Raw genomic sequence first — 26,133 nt, forward strand, 5'->3', positions numbered from 1 at the left:
GTTTTTAATGGTGGGCATTCAATCCCCACTGTGTGGTCCACGTGAGTGTTGGATCTGAATCATTTTTGGGCTCATAGCCTAAAACAATCTGGAGAAATGGATGAATGATAAAGATTAAATCCATTCATCATGGTACTCCTCCACAGGCCCCTGCCTTGACCGATATTGTTCAGGGGCAGGATCCAATCCGCTTCTCTAGGGGGGTGGCTATATATGCTGGGACGGGACCCAATCCGCTTCCCTTGGGGACTGGCTATATATTCTGGGACGCTGATTGCCTGCGAAAGCTTTTTGTAGGACTTCCTGACATGTAAGCTAGGTGAGGCCTACCGTGATATTTGTGAGATACCATTTTTCCATGGCCTAAAAATGAAGTAGATCCATAACTTAAATGTGCCACATGACAGTAAAAGGTAGGTAGGAAAATGCCCATGATGCTGTAGTGGGATTTCACCACCTATGGATACTCGAACCCTTGACCAGGTGTTTAAATTCCTGAGCAAGAGTAATGATCCTAACCTAATCTGAAATTTAAAAATAAAAATAAAATAAAATAATTTAAATAAAAACAAATGGACAGGGTGGATATCTCGTAAACATCACGGTGGGCCCCACCTAGCTTTCTGTGGCAGGAAGTTTTTGCTGGAGGCTTTCGTGGAACCCGCCTTTCATATGCTGGCCTATAAGCAGATGGAAGTCAGATTAAGCACAATTAATTATGATAAATGATTCAGTGCTCTCATAGCACTACAAGTTAACAGAGTACTCCTAGTTGCATTGGGACATTTTTACGGTCAATCGATTGATCCAGGCTGTTCATTAGGTCTTTGTTACATTCCATGGAATACCATTCATAGATCAGAGTGATTTGATGATTCAGTCCATTGAATCCATGGATTCACTTTCTTTTGTAATAATCCATTTTCCAAGCTATGGATGGGTTAATTAGGATTGTTCTGATGTAAGTGATGCTTTAGAGACGCAAGTGATCCGTGGTTATATCCATCAAACAATGACTCAAATTATTTATTGAACATATTAATGCAAATGATCCAGACTGTCCATTTTTGTTGACCATTGATCAGATGGCTGGAATAACCTGATCAGGGTCATGCTTGCATGGTAGCACATGAAACATGCTTAGGATCTAATGGACAGTTTAGATAGGTTGATTGGTTTGTACAATTGTCACAATGCAACTAGTAGCTGAATAACTCGAAGTGCTCTAGAAGTACACTAGATCATTTCTCATTAATCATTGGCTAATTTAACTTTGTTGGGCTCAGTGTTTGTATGAGGGCCCAGTTCCTAATCTCATGGGCCCAATCCAAGCCTAGTTCCAATCACATCCGCTACATTCCATCGCCCACTTAAAATACTACTAGTTAGTTGCACGTCTCACCATCATTATATCATTGATTCCTACTTACCATTTACTGATTGGTGAAAAGTGGCAACTCCTTCACCACATGCCTAGCGCACATGTATCCAATCCCCACCGTTCAAATGGCGGGACCCTATCACTCTATTACACGGACAAGATTATCTTAACCACATAATATTTCTAGAGCTGAAGACGAACCAAGTCAGCTTGGTTAGCCAGATCGGTTTGGCCCCATTTAGCTCGGCTTGGTTTGGCTCGAACAGCCTGATCAGGCCGGCCTGAGCCAGATATCCCAAAGCAGTATGCCGGCTGGGTTTGATTCGGCTCAATTTTTGGCTTTTTCTTTAGAACAGCCTACGAAATTATAAAAAGGTGCCGCTGCGGCCCCAGCATTTTGCAAATCTCTCTCTCCCCTTTTTCGTTCGACTCGAGAATACAAGTTACGCTTTTGCATTCTAACATTTTGAGAAGCGTATGGAATCCGAAGGTATGGAAATGGCGAAATTGAGAGATAATGTTGATAATCCCCGGTTCTTGGAGAGGATTAAAGAAAGATACGATCGGTGATTTTTCTTTTTTCTTTTTTCTTCAAAATATTTTATCTTTTTTATTTTTTTATTTTTTTTAAAGGAATATTTTGATGATTGTGGTTTTTTTTTTTTTTTTTTTTAATTATTATTTTTTAGAGTGGGGTTGCATTTTCCGACGGTGGAGGTGAGATTTGAAAACGTTCGAGTGGAAGCTGACTGCGAAGTCGTCCGAGGAAAAGCGCTTCCCACTCTCTTCAATGCTTTTAGAAGCTCCGCTCACGTTAGTCAATCTCTCTCTCTCTCTCTCTCTCATCACTAATCAATGATATCTCTTTAGGACATCCTAGCCGTACAAAAGATGCTTCAAATCATGAAGATAACCTGCTGCAAAAAATCAGCCCAATCAGCTCGTTTAAGTGGGCTATACCATCTGCTATCCATTGATTTTAACAGCATGGCTCACGTGATGATGGGCCAACCTGAGTTTCTTGCCCCCATATGTGATTTTCATTTTATGGCCCACCTCTTGCACGGCTCAGATGTTACGCTGGCAGGATATATATCCGAGAGTTCCCACGCAAATGCCTGTGATGTGATAATTTCATCTGAATATCCAAATGATGGGCTACTAGTGGTTTACTCTTTCATCCAAAAAATTGTACTGAGGGAACTATCATAACCGTACGATCAATTCATTTATCTGTCTACGGCTGCAGATAACTTATGTGGGCCTTCCAAAATCATTATTAGATGCTTAAGATTTATTTTTATTTTTCCCTTGGAGGTTCTCTTTTGGTGGCCCACAAATGGGATGGTCTTTGTTTCACATAGTCAAGCCATCTAATATTACTTTCCCTTATCTTATTATCTATTACCATAGTATTAGTATACGATTACTCTTTCTTCTCAACATCCTTGTTTTAGTTACAATCGTTCTACTCAGATTAGGGGTGGCAGTGGGCTAGGTTTGGGTTAGACCTGTCCTGACACAAGGTTCAAGCCCGGCCCAAAGCTAGGTGAAGCTTGTTGGGTTCAGCCAGCTATAGGCCCATTCCCACCCTTAATGAATACAGAGTTCATGTCAATAATTCCTCTTTTTTTCTTGTATTCTTTTCACATATAGGAAACGGCGCAAGGGGTGTTGAGGATGTTTGGTTATAAGGTCAAAGAAGAAAGGATCACCATCTTAAGGGATGTGAGTGGCATCATCAAACCTTCTAGGTATGCCCCATTTCTTTTGAAAGAGAGAAGGTTCGAAACTCTGGAAACTCGGTATGATTCATATGCACACACCCAGAACTCGTACACGTGGCTATTCAACTCAATTTAGACAGCCCAAATAGTGGGGCTCAACTTTCTAGATGGGTCATGAAATGAGAATTAAACCGAAGAAATGCATGTACTGGCCGATTGGTGGATATCTAATAGACGGTTCAAATTTCAACAAAGAAATTACCGCTTAAGAGACATTCAACTAATCTTCTTTTGCTGCGTTCCTATATTTAGTGGGTCCAACAATGTAGACGGTTTCGTTTGCGTTATATTGTGCCACGTGTACGATTCTGATTGCATGCGTATGATAATCGTTTCTTTTGTCGTTTACGTTCTTGCCTAGTAGATGACGTCCTTGTCAGGACGCATTTATGACTATGCATGGCATTGACGACGTCACCAAGAAATTGGTGATATCGAAATGGACGGTTCTGGTCATCAGCGAACGTATACTCACGTGGGGCCATGGTTGGGTGATTCAAAATGTTGGTAGGATGGGATTCATCGGGGATATTAGATTCCTAATAAAAATCTCCCAGATAGTACGAATATCAAAGGGTCTGGACCGTTAAATTTGAGAGATTTTTGGCATATCCATTGGACGGATCCAATTGGATCAACATTTTGGGTAGCTGATAAGGCGGGCCACATGAATAGAACTATGCTGAGGTTTGCTAATTCTGCGCGGGTCACATGAGCACTCACGGCATCACCAAGAAACTGGTGATATCTAAATGGACGGTCCTGGTCATCAGCAAACGTATCTTCATGTGGGGTCCATGGTTGGGTGATCCAAACTGTTGGTACGATGGGGCTTATTGTAGATATTAGTTATCTTGTAAAAATCTCCAAGATGGTTAAGGGAAGAAAAATAGATTCAGTCGGCTTTTAACAACAAAAGGACAGATATCAAATGGTCTGGACTGTTAAATTCGAGAGATTTTTGGCATATCCATTGGACGGATCCAATCAGATCAACAGTTTGGATCATTGATAAGGCGGACCCACATGTGCAGAACTATGCGGAGGTTAACTAATTCTGCACGGTCCCATGGGCACTGACTATGTCACCAAGAAACTGTTGATATTCATGAAATGGACGAATTTGGGTCATCAGCAAACGTATTCTCATGTGGGTCTAATTCTTGAGTGATCCAAACTTTTGATACAATGAGACTCGCTATGGATACTAGATGCCTTGTGAAAATCTCTTAGATGGCTAAGGGAAGAAACACAGCTATTGTCAGCGTTCAACAAACGAAAGGACAAATATCAAAGGACCAGGACGTTAAATTCGAGAGATTTTTGGTGTATCCATTGGACGGATCCGACCATATTAACAGTTTGGGTCACTGATAATAGGGGCCCACATGTACAAAACTATGCTGAGACTTACTAATTATCCATGGGTCACATAGGCACTAATGATGTCACCAAGAAACAGGCTATATCAAAAGCGACTGTCCTGATCATCAGCAAACGTATCCTCATGTGGGGCCCATGGTTAGGTGATCCAAACCGTTGATACAATGGGACTCACGGTGGATACTATATACCTTGTAAAAATCGCCGGGATGGTTAAAGGAAGAAAAAAGCTACGGTCAGCATTTGACAACAAAAAGACACCATTCGACAACAAGATAACAATTATCAAAGGGTCAGAACTGTTAAATTCGAGAGAATTTTGGTGTATCCATTGGACCGATCCAATCAGATGATAAGGCAGGCCCACATGTACAGAAGGTCGCATATTCACAAACGACGTCACCAAGAAACTGGTGATAGGGAAAGGGACAGTCCTGGTTATCCTCATGTGGGGTCCATGGTTGTGTGATCCAAACTGTTGAAACAATGGGACTTATGGTGGATACTAGATACCTTGTAGAAATCGCCTGGATGGTTAAAGGAAGAAAAACAGCTACGGTCAGCATTCTACAACAAAATGACAAATATCAAAGGGTACGTTAGGAACGTTAACCACAAATATCAAAGGGTCAGGACCGTTAAATTTAAGAGATTTTTGGTGTATCAATTGGACGGATCCAATCAAATGATAAGGCAGGCCCACATGTACAGAACTATGCTGAGGTTTGCTAATTCTCGCATAGGCACTAATGACGTCACCAAAAAACTGGTGATATCGAAAGGGACAGTCCTAGTCATCAACAGGCGTATCATTATGTGGGGCCTATGGTTAGGTGATCCAAACCGTTGATACATGGGACTCACTATGGATACTAGATACCTTATAAAAATCTCCCAAATGGTCAAGGGAAGAAAAACAGCCACGGTCGGCATTCAACAACAAAAGTACGACTATCAAAGGGTCAGGACCGTTATATTTGATAGATTTTTGGTGTATCCATTGGACGGATCCAATCGATCAACAGTTTGGGTCACTGATAAGGCGGGCCCACGTCTACATAACTATGCTAAGGTTTGCTAATTCTGCACGGGTCGCATGTGTCATAAGATGATGCTTGTGAGAGATATGAGCATTCCATCGTTTCATATGTACTGTTTAGATCTTCTCACTTGATATCAAGCCATTTCACACCTCATGTGGGCCATGACGTGTCAAAACAAATGAATGGAGAAAAAAAAAAATTGTAACCGTCAATTTAATTTCTACATTGTGGCCCACTGATGTAGAGCGGGTAGCGGACAGTTACATGGCCAAGATGGATCAGAAAAGGCCCGGTTGACGACAAAAGTGATCCAGACCATCGAATCTTAAATCGGGCGTATCTTGCAATCTGGAATGAGTTATCTGACATAAAATATATGATTTTGGGGTAGAACGAGCTACTGAAGCCAACCTACTAGGGTACAGGCCTTATAGAACCTAAAATCAGGCCAGCCGAATTTCCAAATCATTTTGCTATAAATAGAGTTTTTTTCTCACTCATTAACAACACGAAAATTAGATATCTATCTTCTTAAGCAAAGAGTGAAAGTCCAAGCCACCTTAAGCTATTTGTGCAGTAATTCTTATATTTGAATTAGATAGAAGTTTACTATTTATATAAGTCCGGATTTAGGAGTTTGAGTTGTAGTTTGACTCTGATTTCTTTTAGTATACTTATTTAAAGGGTTGTGAACTCAATTTTATTCATCAATTAATCAATTTCGAATTTATTAGAATTTATTTCAACTTTCTTGCTTCGTGGATTCGAGAAGTCTCTTGTGAGGAGTTCGAAAACTCATGGATTCGAGTATATCCTCAACACGACCTCCAATGGATGGCCCACGGATTCCCTGGGCCGATACGAAAAATGAAGATGAATCAAAATCCTGTGGCGGAAAGAATGGAAGCTTTCCACCGGGAGAGGGTCAGTTGACCATGCAAGGGCTGCAGGTAACTCTCGACCGTCTTACGGATGCGCTACTCCCGCCTCGAGCCCTAAGCGGTGCTCCACCACCTTTGGTTGTTCCCCCACCCGTTGTACGACGCAACCCTGATTTTCGTAAAGCACTACTAGTGGCAAACCGTAGGGCTACACCAGATGATTCAAGTTCTAGCGACGAGGACCTTAATGAGGGTTTTGCTCGACGACCAATCCATGGAGTCGATCATCTAGATCGTGCTGAAAGAGACTATCGAGGTAAGGCTGAACTTCCTAGTTTTAACGGTTTATTACGTATAGAAGATTTTCTCGATTGGCTAGCCGAAGTAGAGAGATATTTTGATTACATGGATGTGCCAGATCATAAAAGGGTAAAATTGGTAGCGTTTAAATTAAAATCTGTTGCTTCTGCATGGTGGGAATAATTACAACTCTCACGAGCCCGCCAGAACAAGGTGCCTATCTCATCATGGTCACGGATGAGACGTCTTCTTCAATCTTGATTTCTCCCCAGTGATTATGAGCAGATATTATTTCAGCAATATCAAAATTACAGACAAGGAAATTGAACAGTCACAGATTACACTGAAGAATTCCAATGGCTGGCTATACGAAATGATCTGTCAGAATCTAAGTCACAGAAGGTGGCACGATTTATCGGTGGGTTGCGACCGATAATTCAGGACCGAGTTCAGATGTACCCAGTCGGGACTGTGGATGAAGCAGTTCAATTGGCGGGTAGGGCAGAAATACAACTTACAAGATCTCCTGCTCGTCCATATCCTTCAACTCGACCCCACATGATGGGTCCCACGCAAGATCTAGTGCTGACACGAGGAAAAGACCCAGTACCTCAACTTCCTACAACCGCAAACCGTGATACAGGGAGCGGCTCATCCAGACCTCAACGTGCAGCACCCACAACAGTGGGTCCGAGTAGGATTCCAAATCCTTATGCTCGGCCAAGGTCGAACAATTGTTACCGCTGTGGCCAACCAGGCCACTTATCAAACACTTGTCCTCAACGTCCCGCAGCACACTTGACTATAAACGAAGGGGGCACTGAAGATGAGGCCGTAGAAGAAGACCATCGCTTTGATGAACATGAACAAATCACTGAAGAAATAGCAGGTGGCGATGAAATGACGGGCGAGGATTGTGGCAAATTTCTAGTTGTGAGGCGATTACTGTATGCCCAACGAAAGGAATTACATCCACAATGACACAATATTTTTCGTACTCGGTGCACCGTCAACGGAAAGGTCTGTGATGTGATCATAGACAGTGGTAGTAGCGAGAATATCGTCTCGAGAGTGATGGTGGACAAGTTACGGCTACCAACGATGAAACATCCTTCCCCGTACTCAATCGGCTGGATAAAAAAGGTGAATGAGACCAAGGTAACTGAACAATGCACTATCTCGTTTTCAATTGACAAAAATTATAAGGATCAAATACTTTGTGACGTGGTCGATATGGAAGCTTGTCATATGTTACTCGGTCGACCTTGGTAGTCGGACCGTGATGCGACCCATAGGGGACGAGATAATATTTACGTATTCGTCAAGGATAGTCGAAAAATAATCCTTGCCCTTATGGTACCAGAGAACCACCCCAAAGCCTTTAAAGTAGAGGGGAGTTCCCTCTTGACCATTCGGGATTTTATGGAGGAATCCAAGGAAACCGGCTAGGTATACACTGTAGTGGTGAAGAGCGAGAAAGAGGAACCCTCAAACATCCCTCCAAGTTTAAGACTGTTGCTAAACGAATTCAAAAAAATCTGGCCTGAGGATTTACCTGATGGATTGCCCCCCATGAGGGACATCCAACATCACATAGACCTCGTCCCTGGAGCTAGCTCGCCCAACCGACCTCATTATCGAATGAGTCCGAAGGAGTGTGAGATACTTCAGGGGCAAGTAGAGGAATTGATCCGTAAGGGTCTCTTAAGAGAGAGCATGAGCCCATGTGCAGTACCAGCATATTAACGCCAAAAAAAGATGGAAGCTGGCGCATGTGTGTCGACAGTCGGGCAATCAACAAAATTACCATCAAGTATCGGTTCCCAATACTACGGTTGGACGACATGCTCGATATATTAGAAGGGGCCAAGGTGTTCTCTAAACTAGATCTAAGGAGCGGGTACCATCAGATTCGTATTCGACCCGGTGATGAGTGAAAAACGGCATTCAAGACCAAGGAAGGATTGTATGAGTGGCTGGTCATGCCCTTCGGCCTATCAAACGCACCAAGTACTTTTATGCTTTTGATGAATCAAGTTCTAAAATCGTTCACTGGCCGATTTGTGGTAGTGTATTTTGATGACATATTGATATATAGCCAGGATGAGGCGGAGCACAGGAAACATCTCAGGCAGGTGTTGTAGGTCCTACAAATTAACAAGTTGTACCTCAACTTGAAGAAGTGTAGTTTTTTAACTGACAGCCTGTTGTTTTTAGAATTTGTTGTAACGTCCACAGGCATTCGTGTGGACGATGAAAAGGTACGAGCCATTAGGAAATGGCCGATCCCGATAAATATTCATGAGGTGAGGAGTTTTCACGGGTTGACGACTTTCTATCGTCGATTTGTGTGAGATTTTAGCACCATAGTCGCGCCTATAATAGATTGCAAGAAAAAAGAACCGTTCCAGTGGACCGATAAAGCTGACAAAAGCTTTCATGAGATCAAACATCGTTTGTCTACAACACCGGTTTTGGTGCTTCCTAATTTTGACAAATTGTTTGAGGTTGAGTGTGACGCTTCATACGTCGGAATTGGAGGAGTATTATCATTGGACGGCAAGCCGGTAGCCTTGTACAGCGAGAAGCTCAGCGAAGCCCGAAAGAAGTGGTCGACTTAAGAGCTTGAGTTGTACATAGTTGTTCAATCGCTGCGACATTGGCGGCATTATCTGATTTAAAGAGAGTTTGTTTTGTACACTGACCATCAAGCATTAAAGTTTATTAATAGTCAGACTAACGTGAATTGTGTGCATGCTAGATGGGTTGCATTTTTACAGGAATTCACGTTCGTTCTGAAGCACAAGTCAGGGCAGCAAAATAAGGTGGCTGATGCACTTAGTCGTCGTGCATCACTACTTGTTACGATGAGCAATGAGGTGGTCGGCTTTGACTGTCTCAAGGAACTGTATGCCGAGGATGAGGACTTCAAAGATTCTTGGATGAAGTGCCAAGAAGGTCACCCCAATGACCTTCATATACAGGACGATTTTCTCTTCAAAGGGAATCGATTGTGCATCCCCCAAAGTTCTCTGAGGGAGCAGATTATTCAGGAGCTACATGGAGGTGGCCTCGGTAGACACCTGAGGCGAGACAAGACGCAAGCTCTTGTGGAAGAGCGGTATTACTGGCCGCAATTAGTACGCGATGTTGGAAAAGCCGTACAACGTTGTCATGTTTGTCAGACCTCCAAGGGGCAATCTCAGAATACGGGCCTCTACACCCCGTTACCTGTGCCTAATGGTCCTTGGGAGGATTTATCAATGGACTTCGTGCTTGGTCTCCCACGAACACAACGCGGCATGGATTCGGTGTTCGTGGTGGTAGATCGTTTCTCCAAGATGGCGCACTTTATCCCATGCAAGAAGACCCTCGATGCAACACACTCGGCGAATTTATTTTTCAGAGAGGTCGTACGGCTACACGGGGTCCCCAAGACCATTACTTCCGATCGTGACACGAAGTTCATTAGCCACTTTTGGCGGACCTTATAAAATCGATTTGATACACGACTTCAATTCAGCAGTGCTTACCACCCACAGACTGATGGGCAGACCGAAGTTGTGAATCGCACGTTGAGAAACCTCCTTCGCTGTATTTCAAGAGAAAAACCGAAGCAGTGGGATTTGGCCTTGTCTCAAGCAGAGTTTGCATTCAACAACATGGTGAACCGCTCGACAGGGAGATCACCGTTCCAGATTATCTACGAACGAGTGCCTCGCCACACACTTGACTTGGTCCCTCTACCCAAGCACCCAGGCACGAGCATTGCAACAGAACATATGGCAGACAAGATCATGGTCATCCATACAGAAGTGCAGACTAAGCTACATACCTCGAACGAAAAGTAGAAGGAACAAGCGGATAAGCATCGGCGACAAAAGGTGTTCAAGGTGGGCGACCGCGTTATGGTCCATCTGCGCAAAGAGAGATTTTCGACCGGGACGTACAATAAGTTGAAAAATAAGAAAATTGAATCGGTACCAATCATTCGAAAGATCAATGACAACGCTTATGTTGTTGACTTCCAGATGACATGGCAATCTCATAGACTTTCAATGTCGCGGACCTGACCGAGTATCATGAATCAGAGCATGACAAGAACTCGAGGACAAGTTCTTTTGAAGTGGAGGAGACTGATGTAGAGCGGGTCGCGAACAGTTACATGGCTAAGATGGATCAGAAAAGGCCCGGTCGATGACAAAAGTTATCCAGACCATCGAACCTTAAATCGGGCGTATCTTGCAATCCGGAATGAATTATCTGACGTAAAATATATGATTTTGGGGTAGAATGAGCTACTGAAGCCAACCAACCCCGCTATGCCGGGTTGCGCAGCCCGGAATTGCGAAAAACCCCTGAATCGACGGTCGTTTCCCTGTTTTAATTTCGTTTTTACTATAAATAGTAAGTTTTAGTTTGATTATAACTCTTCATCCGTCGGGCTTTAGGAGTTGCACCCAACGTGAAAAGAGCTTAGAATAATTAGGAGAATGGTTTGGTGAAGCCAAATAGGACACTTACTATTTTTGGCCGAAAACCTTGCGCACTAGTAGACATCACGACCGTCTATAAATAGTAAGTTTACTATTTATAGTAAGTCACGGATTCTAGGAGTTTGAGTTGTAGTTTGATTCTGATTTCTTTCCCATTGCTTGGTACCCCTATTTAAAGGGTTGTGAACTCGTTTTTATTCATCAATTAATCAATTTCGAATTTATTAGAATTTATTTCTATTTTCTGCTTTCTTTCCTCGTGGATTCGAGAAGTCTCTGTGACTCCGTGGATTCGGAGCAGTTATCCTCATCACGTTCATCCCTGCGTCACCCACCTAAAGAGCCAAATCATCTTGATTTTTTTTTTAAGCTGAAGATGTAATTATTATTTCCAACTTCATGGAAAGCTCATATCTCACTTGGTGTTTCATATTTGTATGTACGCCACGTATGTATGTATAACACGTGTGTGGAATTAGAAAACCCTGGATCTGTTTGGTGGTGACTGGTGAGGACCATCTAATACGTAAGCAAGGAAATCGGATTGCGTACTGAGTAAACTTAGTTGGGCCCACCATGAATGTATGTAGTCTATCCACACCGTCCATCCGTTTTTTCATACAATTTAAGGGGTTGAGCCCAAAATTGAAGCATATACAAAGATCAAACGTATCGTACCACAGGAAACATCGGGAATAATGATTTCCACCGTTGAAACCTTGCCAGGCCCACAATGATGTTTATTTGTCATCCAACCTGTTCATAAGATCATACAGACATGGATGAAGGGAAAACATTAAAATAAGCTTGATCCAAAACGTCCGTGGCCCCCAAGAATTTTTCAATGGTTAACGTTTAATTCACACTTTTTCCTGTGGTGTGGTCCATTTGAGCGTTGGATATGCTTCATTTTTTGGACCACTCCCTAAAATTATCCGATAAAATGGATGGACGGAGTGGATAAAATAGATAAATCATGGTGAACCTGACAGAGTTTACTCAGTACGCAATCTGCTTCCGAAAGCAAGGGCCTGCATGAGCCTTTTAATATAGTGGGCCCAGCTTCCAATTTATTAGGCGATGCGATGGCCCACATGCTCAAAAAAATTGCACCATATTCTTTGGATTATGCCCACGCATCTAACGCGTCCATGTGGCGTGTGTACTCAATCCAGACTGTCCAGAAAAAAAAAAGGACACGGTAAAGAAATCTAAGCCGTTGGTCCATCTACGCTAGGTCATTTCACCTTTCAACCTTCAAATAACGTGTGAGGTTTCATGGGGTCAATCCCAGAGTGGATCGGTCTAGTATTCCTTGGTGACTGCAACATGATGATCTGGACCATTCAGCAGCTGGGCCTTAACATGAATACAAATAAAAAGAAATCACACCGATTGGACATCTCGAATCAAAACATGATGAATCGTGAGCTCGTATCTGAAGGACACAAATCAAATTGATAGGCATAAATGGTTTTGATTTACATCAAATGTTGGTCAACATGTAGAGCTGGGCACGAGATGACTCTGGCTCATTCGAATGTTCAGACCTGACTTGAGCTGAATGGGTGAGTCGGTGCTCAATTCGAACTCAAACCAAGTCAAGTATGAGTTATCTAATAATTCGACTCGATTTGACCCAAAATTTGATCCGATTAGACTTGACTTGATTTGAAATGTGAATCAACTGGGATTTGAATATATATATGGAAAAGGTCCCGTGCGCTTGACCTCACGAGTCCGTCCCATGAGGACGAGCTGTGTGAGCCCCACCGTGATGCATTTCGAACATCTACCCCATCAGTCAGATGCACCATTCCATCGTGGGCCAAGGTCTCAAAAATCAAGTCAATCTGTGACTTGCGTGGGTCACACCACATACAGAAGTGGGGAGGGGCCGTGCACCATTAAAACATTCATAATCATTTTTTGGGCCCACCGAGATGTGGTTTGCAAATCCAGCCCATCCATTATGTGTGTCCCACTTAGATGAGGGTTTAGACCAAGTTTCAGCAGCATTCAAAACTCAGGTGGGCCCCACTAAGTGCTTTTATATAATTTAACGGTATCTTCACATGATTTTAGATGGTATGGCCCACTTGAGTTCCGTATATGGCTGATTTTTGGGATATCCCATAATTTAGAGGGGAGCCATCAAATGCACGGTGTTGATGGTTGACATGCATCACGGTGGGGCCCACACATCTCGACCTCATAGGAGCTTATCATGAGGTCGAGCACATAGTACCTTTTCCCATATATATATATATATATATATATATATATATATATATATATATATATATATATATATATATATATATATACACTCTAATTTCTAAATATCTCTAAATATCTCTAATCTTATTCGCCGCACTTGACTCAGACTAGATCCCAAACTCTCTCTCCCTCCCTCTCTCTCTCTGTCTCTCTGTCTCTCTCTTCCAAGCCCGACAGCCACCTATCACCACCATCACCACCCTCCTCCTCTCTCTCTCTCTCTCTACTCTCCACTCCCTCCCTCATCTCTCGATCCGACTCAGTGCCAACTTGACCCGCCTCGGTACTTTTGACTGGGTTGGACTTGGTTCGGATCAATCCAGGCCAAACACAAACCCGGATCAGATCAAGCATGCTGAACTTGGTACTGAGTCAAGTTGAGTTCAGGTCAAACCTATTTTAAAACCGGAACGAGTCAGGTTAGCCCTAGCTTGGTCTGACTAGACTCGATACCCAGCTCAATCAACATGTAAGACTGTTATAGACTGGGCCAGACTGGGGACGCAGCCGGGCCTATTGGGCTGGGGAATTCAGGCCCCAATGATAGCCCCATAAGATTTATGCATTCCGGCCTTGAACATCAATAAGAGTAGCGTCTAAATTGTGGACAGCTCTGATCATCGTACATTCTCTGCATGTGGGCCCTATGAAATGATACATGCTGCAAACCGAACTAATGAGTAAGACTCGGCTTTTACTTGATGTGGGCATTCATGGCCGTGCAGGATGACACTGTTGCTGGGCCCTCCAGGCTGCGGGAAGACCACACTCTTGCGTGCACTCTCAGGCAGGCTAGATAAATCTCTAAAGGTCCCTCTCTTTACTCCCCTTTCTGTACACTGCGAGGCCATCTGGGCCCCATTCAGGCAAACTAACCAACTCAGAGGCAGTCCACCTGGCACACATGCACCCGAATGTTTTACCATTTTGGATGGTCGTACATGGAGCATGGCCTTAAAATCACACTGATTGGATGATCCTAACCATCTATACCCCTCGAATTTGGATTGCTGATCACTCTCAATTTTAACCGTCCATTTGATGTTTTCCATTGGATGGTCAGGTTCATCTGATCAGCATGATTTAAGGGCCATGGTCCATCCGTGTTGTTGCCTATGATTCGGGTCGACTAAACTGATCTGGAAAAATAAATAGAAAGCGTGTAAATACAATATATACGTCAAGGTGGGCCCCACGGTAAGGACCGCAATTTGGCTTGGGTGAGACCGGGGCCGCTCGTAATCCGCTCCCCGGTTTTTCAATCTTCAGACTACTAACGTGTCATGTTCCGCCAAGCTGGGCCATGCAAATGGTTGATCAGATCCGTTCAAGAGGTAGGTCGACCATAGATATACCATGTGTGAAGTATGAGTCTTCACAGACGATCTTAGCTTACAGATAAAATCATAGAGTGGTCAATGTTTTAAATTTAAATCCATTTTTCAAATAGTTAAGACCATCTTTACGAAAAAGAGAACCATCCATGGAGACTGATCCACATGGTCCAGCCGGCAGCTTCGATTTCCGTTAGGAAATCCGAGGTGTACTTGCCCTTGCGCTTGAAACTTTTGGTTCATAGCCGTTGAGATTTACAGTTTGAAAGTCAGTTTTCTGTTTCAGAAGCGAGTCCGGATGCCCTGTTGTTTGTGACTGAGGCCCGGTTCTTGTAATAGTCCGAATATGTCAATCTACAAGTAGTGCGCGTAGGACCCACCTGGGTGACTGTGTATGAAAATCCCTGTCCTTTTGGGTCTTCCACTGTATAATTTGGAAACGCCCAAAAAAATAAAAAATAAAATAAAATCTATCTCATTCCATCATCATGCTGGGGATCATGTAATTCATGGTTTGGATGACATATATGCAATTGTCACGCCTTGACATCCGGGTAGCTGAATAGGGTATTCGGATCTGAATTCCAAGTTCATGAGTTTTAATATATTGATATTTATTCCAATTGACATGATTCAACAAAATTTAATAAATATTCAAAGTCATTTAAAAGGAAAATATGGCTGTAATATTTATTAAATTCAACTCTCTTTATGGTTTTCTTTTTCTACATCAAAATTTGGAATTTAAACTAAACTTTTAAAAAAAATTGAATTGAAATTTAAACTAAATCTAATTTTTTAGAAAAATAAAAACTAATAATAAAGATCTGTCTGTTCATAATATTCCAGCTCTGCACCAGCCCAATAAAGTCATTTCTTACTCAAAATTTAAAATGTTCAAATTATATTAAATTTTTATAACCAAAAGAGAAAAATAGAATATGTATAATAAGATAACATAAATTTAAGTAATAGAATTGTAAAAATGTTATGCATGTAATACTTTTCGTGAATTCTCATAAACAATATATGTTATTTCTTACAACACCGTACCCAAGTGGGTGACCACGTTGCATTAACTCTCACGCACCAGTACCTCGTGGTGAGAGATTCATTTATACGTTAGTTGGTCAGACTGCTTCTTCAGTTGTACTTCTGACGTATGTCCGCACACATAATTGTACTAATGAGTATACAAAGGAGACTCTAAAGGATCCAGTAGGTTATAGGGTCTTTCACCCAATGGACACAATCGCCCTACTTGCTGGCTTTAGGGTCTTCCACCTAAGGGATACGATCACCCTATTTGTTTACGTTACATCCAACATATTAATGTCGATGCTCAATGAATACTAAACATGCATGTAAGATTAATCATTGTTTCACAATCGCAAATATCAACATAAAGCTATCATGAATTTATTCACATACTTTTATTACTTTAAAAATTATTATAAGAATCAATAATTATTGAATTATCAAAATATCAACAATATAAATTTTTATTTCTAATTAATAATTTTAAATATAATTTCATCGAAACTTTAATAATTAAAATACTTAAATAAAATATATTTTTTTACTATTATTAAATTTAGGAATTTCTGAGATATGATAATGTATAAGAAATTTTATTTTAAATTATAACTTTAATTAAATCATTTTAAAAAAATTATATTAATTATAACAAATCATATTAGCATAAAACAAATTATTATTATTATTTTTATTTACTAAATTCTAAAATTTAAAATTTATTTTAATTACAACATAAACTTTGCAAATAATTTTTTTAATTATAATATTAAATTAAAATTTAGTAAATTTATATAAATCAAGTATTTTTACAAATATATTTATATATATATATATATATATATATATATATATATATATATATATATATATATATATATATATATATAAAATTTAAATTTAGCTTTTAATGAAATTGATTTAAATCAATCAAAATATAATCTAATTTATTAAATAAATTCCCAAGTCGATGAATTTGATTATTTTAATAATAAAATTTATTTAAATTATTAATTTCTAAAAGTTTAGAATTACAATTAGATTTTATTATTATTATTATTTTTTAAAATCAAATTATACTTTCAATAATTTATTAATTAATCTAAGCTAATTAAGATTCATTTTTTTATATATAATTTGAATATTAAATTAAAATTTAACTATGAATCAAACTGAATCAATTCAACAATTGTTTCAAGGTATATTTCAAAATTTCAACAATTAAGCTAAATAATTAAATAAAATTTTAAATAAAAAGATCAATCACATAAATAATTAATTTAATAATATTATTAAAATTTGGAATAAGATGACATAATAATAGGTTGAAAATTTTAAACTTCGAGTTAAGATCACTTACCTGATTTGAAGTGCTGGACCAAACTTTATGCAAAACAAATTCGACGTATACACTCAATGTGCACAATGTCTAAAATTGAGTCTTGATTGACTCAAATCTATACATCATGCACACACTAACTATTATTTTTTATGATTCTAAGGGTGAGCCCACACTCAAAATCTACTAAACCCACACTTATGCCGTATGCTTATGGGCAAACCCCTATTTATAGGGCTTATGCCATAAATGTGTATGCATGTGCTTCATATGTGAAGCAAACGAGTTTTGTGTTTTATGCCTGATTTTTTTTAGAAAAAAAATTCCTATATTAAATACTAATTTCATTAATACATTTAATCCTAACACTAAAAAGTTTCAACCTACATAAGCACTTCTCATGCTAAGGCTAATATATCTATTTCTATATTAAAATAATGTGTATAAAAGCAAGATCTGAAGTTAGAATACCGTTCATTAGATGTGTGCTTAGATGGTTCAAGTAATGAATGATTTGGATTTCTAGATGGGCACTCCACATGGCAGATTTCAATTTAACAGTTTGGACTATATGGTTCGTCACTGGATGATTTTGATTTGTTAGACCATCTATTGGGAAGTAAGTCAGGGATTGAACTATTTGAACGGTTTAGATTGATTTTGGGAGACATTGGCTAATTGATAAAGATGAGTATGATGAGATTTGAATCGTCGGAATGAGTGGAGTGTGTGGAATTCTAACATTATTTACGTTTATTTAAAAAAATATTATTATATTTATTTATTTCTTCTATTTTTTCGCATGCATGTCACATGTGTGCGACATGTGAGTGGTGTATGGTGTGTGTGGTTTGGTTTGGTACATGCTTGCATGCATGGAGTGGTTACATTTTATCCAAATCATTACCAATACCGTAGGCATCACCTGAGAAAACAGTATACAATCATACAAAAAAACCTTTAAATTCAGTTGGAGGTCCACGTGATGGTTGTATCAACTAGATTCTGGGCCGTTGACTATCATGACATGCATGGTTTGGATGCCATGCGCACATCCCTTTGGGCCCACGTACATCACTTCTAGTGTAAGATTATTCTACAAAGAAGGCCTTTGTTTTTTTTTTTTTTTTTTTATGGTTCGGATGCCATGCGCACATCCCTTTGCGCCCACGTACAACACTTCTAGTGTAAGATTAGTCTACAAAGAAGGCCTCTATTTATTTTTTTTTGCTAAAAAGGAAGATACTCTGTTTGATTCATGCACCTTTTTCTTTCATTTCTTCAATATTTTATTACCCATTGTTGGGGAAAAAATAGTGCAAGTCTGGAGACTCGGCTATGTAATGGACCAACTCTACCGACACAGCCCGGAATTCCGAGTCAAGAAGCCTGACCGAGGCAAGAGTGTCAAAAGGAGAGACTTGGCTCGGATCATGAGGGACTAATCCTAACCGAGACTTACAGAGTCCTGAGACAAAAGGCAGCATCTATAAGGTGCACGAAGTTGGCTCGGCAAACGAGGCAGCAACATCCAAAAAGACCAACTGAGGCTCAAAGCTCAAAAGCCCCACGACCGACTATAAAACCGACCCAACTTGAGGTCGGTTACAGTTTCGGCAATCGGATCAAGACCGCATTGGTTATGGATCAATCTCATCTTATCCGACAGAGGGTAAGTAGTTCAAATCTTCTATAAGCCAGCCGAAACTCATTTATCAATTGAGTCGGGCAGGCCTAAAGAAGGAAGGAACGGTGTAGAATGAAACACCATCCCGAAAATCCAGTAAAAAGATCCCTGATTCCGAAGATCTCGGGATCGGCTGGATTCCAAAATTGGATTGGAATCAAATCTCCAAGATATCAGGAAAAGAATCCTGGCACGACGGGATCCTCCCCTACTTATAAATATGAAAGACCCCAAGGGTAAAAGGTACGCAAAAAAACCTCTCTCTAAGACTCTACTATACGATCCTAGCCTGACTTTGGCATCAGAGGGCCCCCGGCTCTAGCCAGGGTCTCCATTGTCTTCTTCTTGTGCAGGTGAAAGATCTAAGGAGGGTGTACCAGATTTTTGCATCAACAATTTGGTGCCATTTATGGGAATCGATACGAAAAGTCGTTCTCCACAAGTATTGAGCAGTTCCGATGGCAAGAACAAGGAGAACCATCCAGAATGAGTCCAATGAAGTCCCTGTCACTGGACCACCGGCGACAGAAGGCCCAACGGGTACGAATAGAGCCCAAGGGGCTCAAAACCAACCCAATAATCGACAAGGTTCTGCGGCTCGACCGGCGACCTCCGTTTCGACCAGAAACACTCAAAGGAATCATGGAAACAGACGGTTAGATAAGGAAGTTCAGGAACTTAGAACTGACATGAACTATTTGAAGCGAATGTTGGAACAGATCCATCGCTAGCAGGTTCAACTGCCTTAGCAGGGTGATGGTCGGACAGACGCTCCACGCGATTCTCAGCCTTTCGCTCCACGCTTTGTTCCTCATAACAGTCAGCACCAGGGTCCAGCTGAGCCAGTACCTTCTCATATTTCTGTGACTGTCCCGCTGCATGCCACTGATCTTCGACACGAAATAGATCGGAGAAGGCGCAACAGACTCCCGGATGAGGGTACAGCTGACAGCGACGAACCCTGTAAAGCTGAGCTACAAGACCTTCGGAAGGAAGTGCGGGAAGAGATCGCAAATATGAAGCAAAACCGCTATGTAAGTCAGACCAGACCTGAGGCAAAAGCATCCCCATTCACAGAAGAGATCATGCAAGCCTGACTATCGGAATGACTTCGCCTCCCGTAAATCACTCCCTTCACCGGTAAAACCGACCCAACCGAGCATATTGAGTCCTTCTGGACTTACATGGAATTGCACGATGCCTCGGACGCTGTGATGTGTCGGGCCTTCTCCCTCACGTTAGCCGATGTGGCTCGGCTTTGGTTCAAGCAGTTAAAACCTAAGTCTATCAACTCATTTGCAGAGCTCAGCGATACTTTTCTCACCAATTTCATCAGCGAGAAGAAAAAGTTGAAGCCGTCTGCGCATTTGAACAATATAATCCAAAAGGAGGGAGAGCTACTCAAGGATTATATCAAACGCTTCAACTTCGAATCACTTCAAGTCCGGAAACATTCGGATGAGACAGCCCTTAATTCGATCATGCAAGGCGTCAGAGATAGGCCTTTTCTTGCGTCTTTGGACAAGAATCCGCCCACTATTCTGGCCAAATTCATGGCTCGGTCGGATAAATATGCGGACGCCGAAGAAACTCGGATCTTGTGTGAGGCCGCTCAAAACGCAAAAACCCAGCCAAAGAGTCAGCAAAAAAGGAAGTTGACTCGGCTAGTGGTAAGAAGCGTAAGGAAGATCGGTCCCGCGATGATCGCAAGACAAGTAAGCCCGCCTCAGTTAACACCGAGGGAACGGGGCCCTTTTGCTCATCTCTGGCCTCCCCTCCCTCGGCCGCCGACTCAGCAACCTTTGTCGATCTCCAGGTAGAGATCGACTTACTGACCCCTTCGGCCGCCTCATCCTCTTCCTCTGTTTCTTCCCTAGGGGCATTGGGCCTGCCAAGGGCAGTCGCTAATGATCCCCCTCCGTGAGAGGGACCTGCAGAGACAGGGCGCTCCACTGAAAATCCAGCCATCCTTTCGGAATGATAGAAAGCTGCATTGGCGCTTACAGCCATCTCCGTCAGCAATGAAGGTGATTCTGAAACGTCCCAAAGACGCCTCGCTTCACCTTCGTCACCGGAAGCTCCTTCCCGGGGGCTCTAGGAACCTTGCATTGTTGCTGTAATTGAAAGCGAAAGGGAGGGAGAGAGTTAAAAACTCACCGGAGATAGCGAGAAAGAGGTGGACGTGGAAGCAGAAACCGGAAATAGAAGGCGAAAATGGCAGAGAATGCGAAAACAATGAAAATGGAAATCGGGGAAGAGGAAAACGTGCACGTGAAAATTTAAAAAAAAAGCCCCGCTCCCCCTATAGACTTGCCACGTGGAAAGTGCATTTAAGAAAGGGTCGAATCGTCGCCTGCTTTGACTCCCCCGCCCAACACGTGGCGCTTTGGACGACGCAATCGTCCTTTTCGCCACGTGTCCAGCTCTCATAAGGCGGTGAAACATTCTAGCGGCTTCCCGCTCATGTGGCCTCGATCAACGAACAGGCGCGTGTTATGGACGATACAAAGCGTCTGCAAGCAATAAATGCTCCATCATTAAGTCGGTCCCAGCTCAAGCCGACTCAACAATTCTCTACTCCATAGCGTCAATAAAATTGATGCAAGGAGTAGGGGGGCTTACTGTTGGTGAAAAATTAGTGCAAGTCTGGAGACTCGGCTATGGAATGGACCAACTCTACCGACACAGCCCGGAATTCCGAGTCAAGAAGCCTGACCGAGGCAAGAGTGTCAAAAGGAGAGACTTAGCTCAGATCATGAGGGACTAATCCTGACCGAGACTTACAAAGTCCTGAGATAAAAGGTAGCATCTATAAGGTGCACGAAGTTGGCTAGGCAAACGAGGCAGCAACATCCAAAAAGACCAACTGAGGCTCAAAGTTCAAAAGCCCCACGACCAACCATAAAACCGACCCAACTTGAGGTCGGCAATCGGATTAAGACCGCATTGGTTATGGATCAATCTCGTCTTATCCGACATGGGGCAAGTAGCTCAAATCTTCTATAAGCCAGCCGAGACTCGTCTGTCAATTGAGTCGGTCAGGCCTGAAGAAGGAAGAAACGGTGTAGAATGAAACACCATCTCGAAAATCAAGTAAAAAGATCCCTGATCCCGAAGATCTCGGGATCGGCCGGATTGGCATCAAATGTCCAAAGATATCAGGAAAAGAATCCTGGCACGACGGGATCCTCCCCTACCTATAAATATGAAAGACCCCAAGGCTAAAAGGTACGCCAAAAAACCTCTCTAAGACTCTCCTATGGGATCCTAGCCTGACTTTGGCATTGGAGGGCCCCGGCTCTAGCCAGGGTCTCCATTTTCTTCTTCCTATGCAGGTGAAAGATCTTAGGAGGGTGTACCGGATTTTTGCATCAACACCCATAAAAGAAAAAAAATGGGTGAATATATTAAAAGGAGTGGCTGTAAATGTCAATTTCCTTTGTAAACATCCGCCCTTTTTTATTTGTGGGTTTCACCTCATTTAAGCTAGCAGTTGAGAATTTTTTTATTTATTTATTTTTTTTTGAATTCGGTGTTTTTCTTTCATCCCTTCTGTAATTGCACTCTTAGTTTTGCTTCATTTCCATTCCGCTGAAATTCCTAGTCTTAAATTTGCTTCTGCATTCATGTTTTGTATTCCTTTTTATTTTTATTTTTCTTGTTTTTGGCTCTTTGTTTCAGTTAGCCAGTTGGATTTTTAGTGAGGAATTCCTTCTCTCACGAAACAGTTTTATACTGAAATGATGAAATTTCAAATAGTTTTATACCTGAATGATGAAATTTCAAATATGGAATTCTCTCTCTTTCACTGTCATTATCTCGCCTCGCCTTTTTTCCTTACCTAACTGGGTTTGCTTCCTTTACTTAGCAGTTGGGATTTCCGGTCCAAAAAAGTCAATTTTATTATATGTATAATGTATTTTGTTTGTTTGTTTGTTTTTTTTTTTTCCCTTTCGGGTTTTGCTTCATTTCCTAGCTATTGAGATTTCTTGTTGAATAGTGCCACCGATTTTCATCGTGCTAACTGTTTCTTTATTTTACAGGTGGAAGGAGAGATATCCTACAATGGGTTCCGTTTGGATGAATTTGTTCCCGAGAGAACATCAGCGTACGTTAGCCAATATGATCTGCATGTACCTGAGATGACTGTGAGAGAAACACTAGATTTTTCTGCTCGGTGCCAGGGTGTTGGAATCAGAGCAGGTAATCCCTTCATTCACCTTTGTAGTTTTCAAATTGAGGAATTATATGATAATCCATTCAATTATATGGTTTTAGGATTGCACTAATGGGGTTCAGTAGTCCTGACCACTGGTCGGATTAGATCTCCTGTGGATGGGCCATGCCCAAAATATCTTTTCAATAGGACATTCCTAAACCTTTGATTGGTTGCATGAAAATAAATGGTTAAGAAAAGCAATAACAGCAACAGTCCACAGTCAACTTGAGGAAGAACAAAGAGTGGATTGGTTGGATCTTGCATTCTTGAAGAATTTTAGGGTGGATGGTCCAACTCAACATTCTGGATTGCTTGCTGATGGGTCCCAGTCATACAAACTGGAAACCCAATGATGCTATGAATATCCTGGCTCGAGGATCATCTAATTCCTCTTTCAAATAGTAGTAACCTTAAACTGTAACCAAGGAACTCAGACCGGATATTATGTATGCATATGAAGAAATGATGATGGAATTAGAGAAGCAAGAGAAAGAGGCTGGAATAGTTCCGGACACTGATTTGGATACTTTCATGAAGGTGATCTGCCTTACGCTGATTCTTGTTGTTTTGATTTCTTGTTGGAGAGGGTTTAATCGAGAAAATTTCTATGGAAACGGCTGAAAGCTACATTTACTTTAAACAGGCAATATCGAGTGGGGGTCAGAAGAAAAGTCTTCAAACAGATTATGTCTTGAAGGCAAGCTTTCTTCAAATGAATTTTGAATTCTTGCAATATGACAATTGCCATTCTTTCAAGTATTTGGACTGTTGATCCAATTGAATTTATCTATGCAAGTTGTTTTCTTAGATTTTAGAAAATTAATAAGTGCCAGCTTGTGTGTAGATCCTCGGACTGGATGTCTGTTCGGATGCCATCGTAGGTGATGCTATGAGACGAGGCATATCGGGGGGAGAGAAGAGACGAGTGACTCTAGGTATTTTACAAACCTATTCTCTCATTGATATTTTGGAAGTGATGGATGTGTAGCAAGTCCCAACATTTTTGGGCAATCAGGATTCTTTTATGTGGAAATTAATATTAAGAATGTTTCATGCTGGATACCGGGCTTGGAAAATTCCAAATATTGATTGGGGTGGATAGGTGGAAAACGGAAGCCTGCGTAATGTGATTCCCATTTTATATGCTGCCCCAAATTCACAACAAATGGATGGTTACTCACTAATTGTTCCTGGCAGGTGAGATGATTGTTGGCTCATCTAGAACCTTCTTCATGGATGAAATATCAAACGGCTTAGATAGCTCCACCACATTTCAGATCGTTTCCAGTCTTCAGCAATCAGTGAACATAATGGAAACCACCATATTGGTTTCTCTTCTTCAGCCAGCTCCTGAGGTCTTCAATCTCTTTGATGACATAATCTTAATGGCCAAAGGGAGGATCATTTACCATGGCCCTCGTGATTGTGTTTTTGAGTTCTTCGAAAGTTGTGGTTTCAGGTGCCCAGAAAGGAAGAGTCCAGCTGATTTCCTTCATGAGGTATTCCATCTGTACATTTTTCATCTGATGAATTTCTTCCCTTTTTCTTCACTAAGATGAGTTTTTTTTTTTCCTAGAGGAATTATTGGACAATGATGAATTGGTGCATGTATAGTTTACTGATGCCCATACAGGTGGAGCCTTGGTTCAGTGATCCAGAATATGGTATGATGGGCCCCATTGTGGATGGGGGAACTGCCAACCCCCAAAATCTCCCAAACTTTAACATGCCAACAAATGGACATTTAAGAAAAAAGTACAGCAACAATACTTAAAAGGCATATTAGATGGCTAGGATCTTCCAATTTGAGAGATTTTGAGGGTGTCCCCATCCATGTAAGCACTCATCAGATCAATGTTCCAGATTACAATCCACAGGCCCACCTGTAAGGACTGGGTAAATCAGTAAACTATACATCTGTTGATGTATCAATATGTACTAATTCCTCTTTATTCTATTCAGGTCATCTCCATGAAAGATCAAGGACAGTATTGGTGCTGCTCAGACCAGCCATACCATTATGTTCCCGTGGAACAATTCACTGAAAAATTCAAGGCATTTTCTGCTGGACAGAAGTTATCAGCGGAACTTTCACAGCCATGTTGTATGCCCAAAAGCTGCAAGAATGCTTTATCCTTCACGACATACTCTCTAAGTAAAATGGAAATGTTCAAAGCATGCAGTAGTCGAGAATGGCTTCTTGCAAAGAGAGATTTTGTTATATATGTTTCCAAATTAGTCCAGGTATATATTGCTGACTTGCAAACATATCATCCTCGTTACCCTTACCACATCGCATCTTACTGACTGGCCTTTCCCGCCTGCAGCTCATGTTCCTTGCTTTCATCGCAATGACCGTATTTATACGTACACAGATGAGTGTTGATCAATAATAGTCCCGAGTTGATCATGACTCTTTCCAGACTTGGAGTATTCTACAAGCAAAGGGATTCATATTTCTATCCAGCCTGGGCATTCTCACTCCCTTCATCTGTTCTGAAAATACCATATTCTTTTGTAGCATCATTTCTTTTCACATCGCTTACTTACTATGTAATTGGATATAGTCCAGAAGTCAGCAGGTGTGTTCATCCATCTAAATGACAAGATTTTCATATATTATACACTTGTGCAGACAACTCCCTAAATTGCATTCGTATTGTTTCTTCTAGATTCTTCTCCCAGTTCCTCGTATTTTTTGCATTGCATCTAACGTCTGGAATGGTTCAACGCGCTCTTGCGTCAGTATGCCGCACTTTTATGTCTGCTACTGTTGCTGGAAGCTTTGCTATATTTGTCATTCTTTTCTTTTCCTCCTAAAGTAATATATATAGGGTCTTTCTGTTACAGATAATCCTCCATCTACATTTTCTAGAAGGTAAAGTTTAAACCATCAAACTTCTCAATTCTGGTCTTCCCTTCTTCCCTATCACTCTCGCTTGAACTAAACCAATAGCTCTGATACCAA

At 41.3% G+C, this 26,133-nt stretch overlaps 1 pseudogene; it reads left to right on the forward strand.

Annotated features, from left to right (window-relative positions):
* The first annotated feature begins 2,019 nt into the window (after window positions 1-2,019).
* Window positions 2,020-25,985, forward strand: LOC131239052 (pleiotropic drug resistance protein 3-like; annotated as a pseudogene).
* Window positions 25,986-26,133: the final 148 nt, after the last annotated feature.

The sequence above is a fragment of the Magnolia sinica genome, chromosome 3 (genome assembly GCF_029962835.1).
Source record: "Magnolia sinica isolate HGM2019 chromosome 3, MsV1, whole genome shotgun sequence".
Lineage (NCBI taxonomy): Eukaryota > Viridiplantae > Streptophyta > Magnoliopsida > Magnoliales > Magnoliaceae > Magnolia > Magnolia sinica.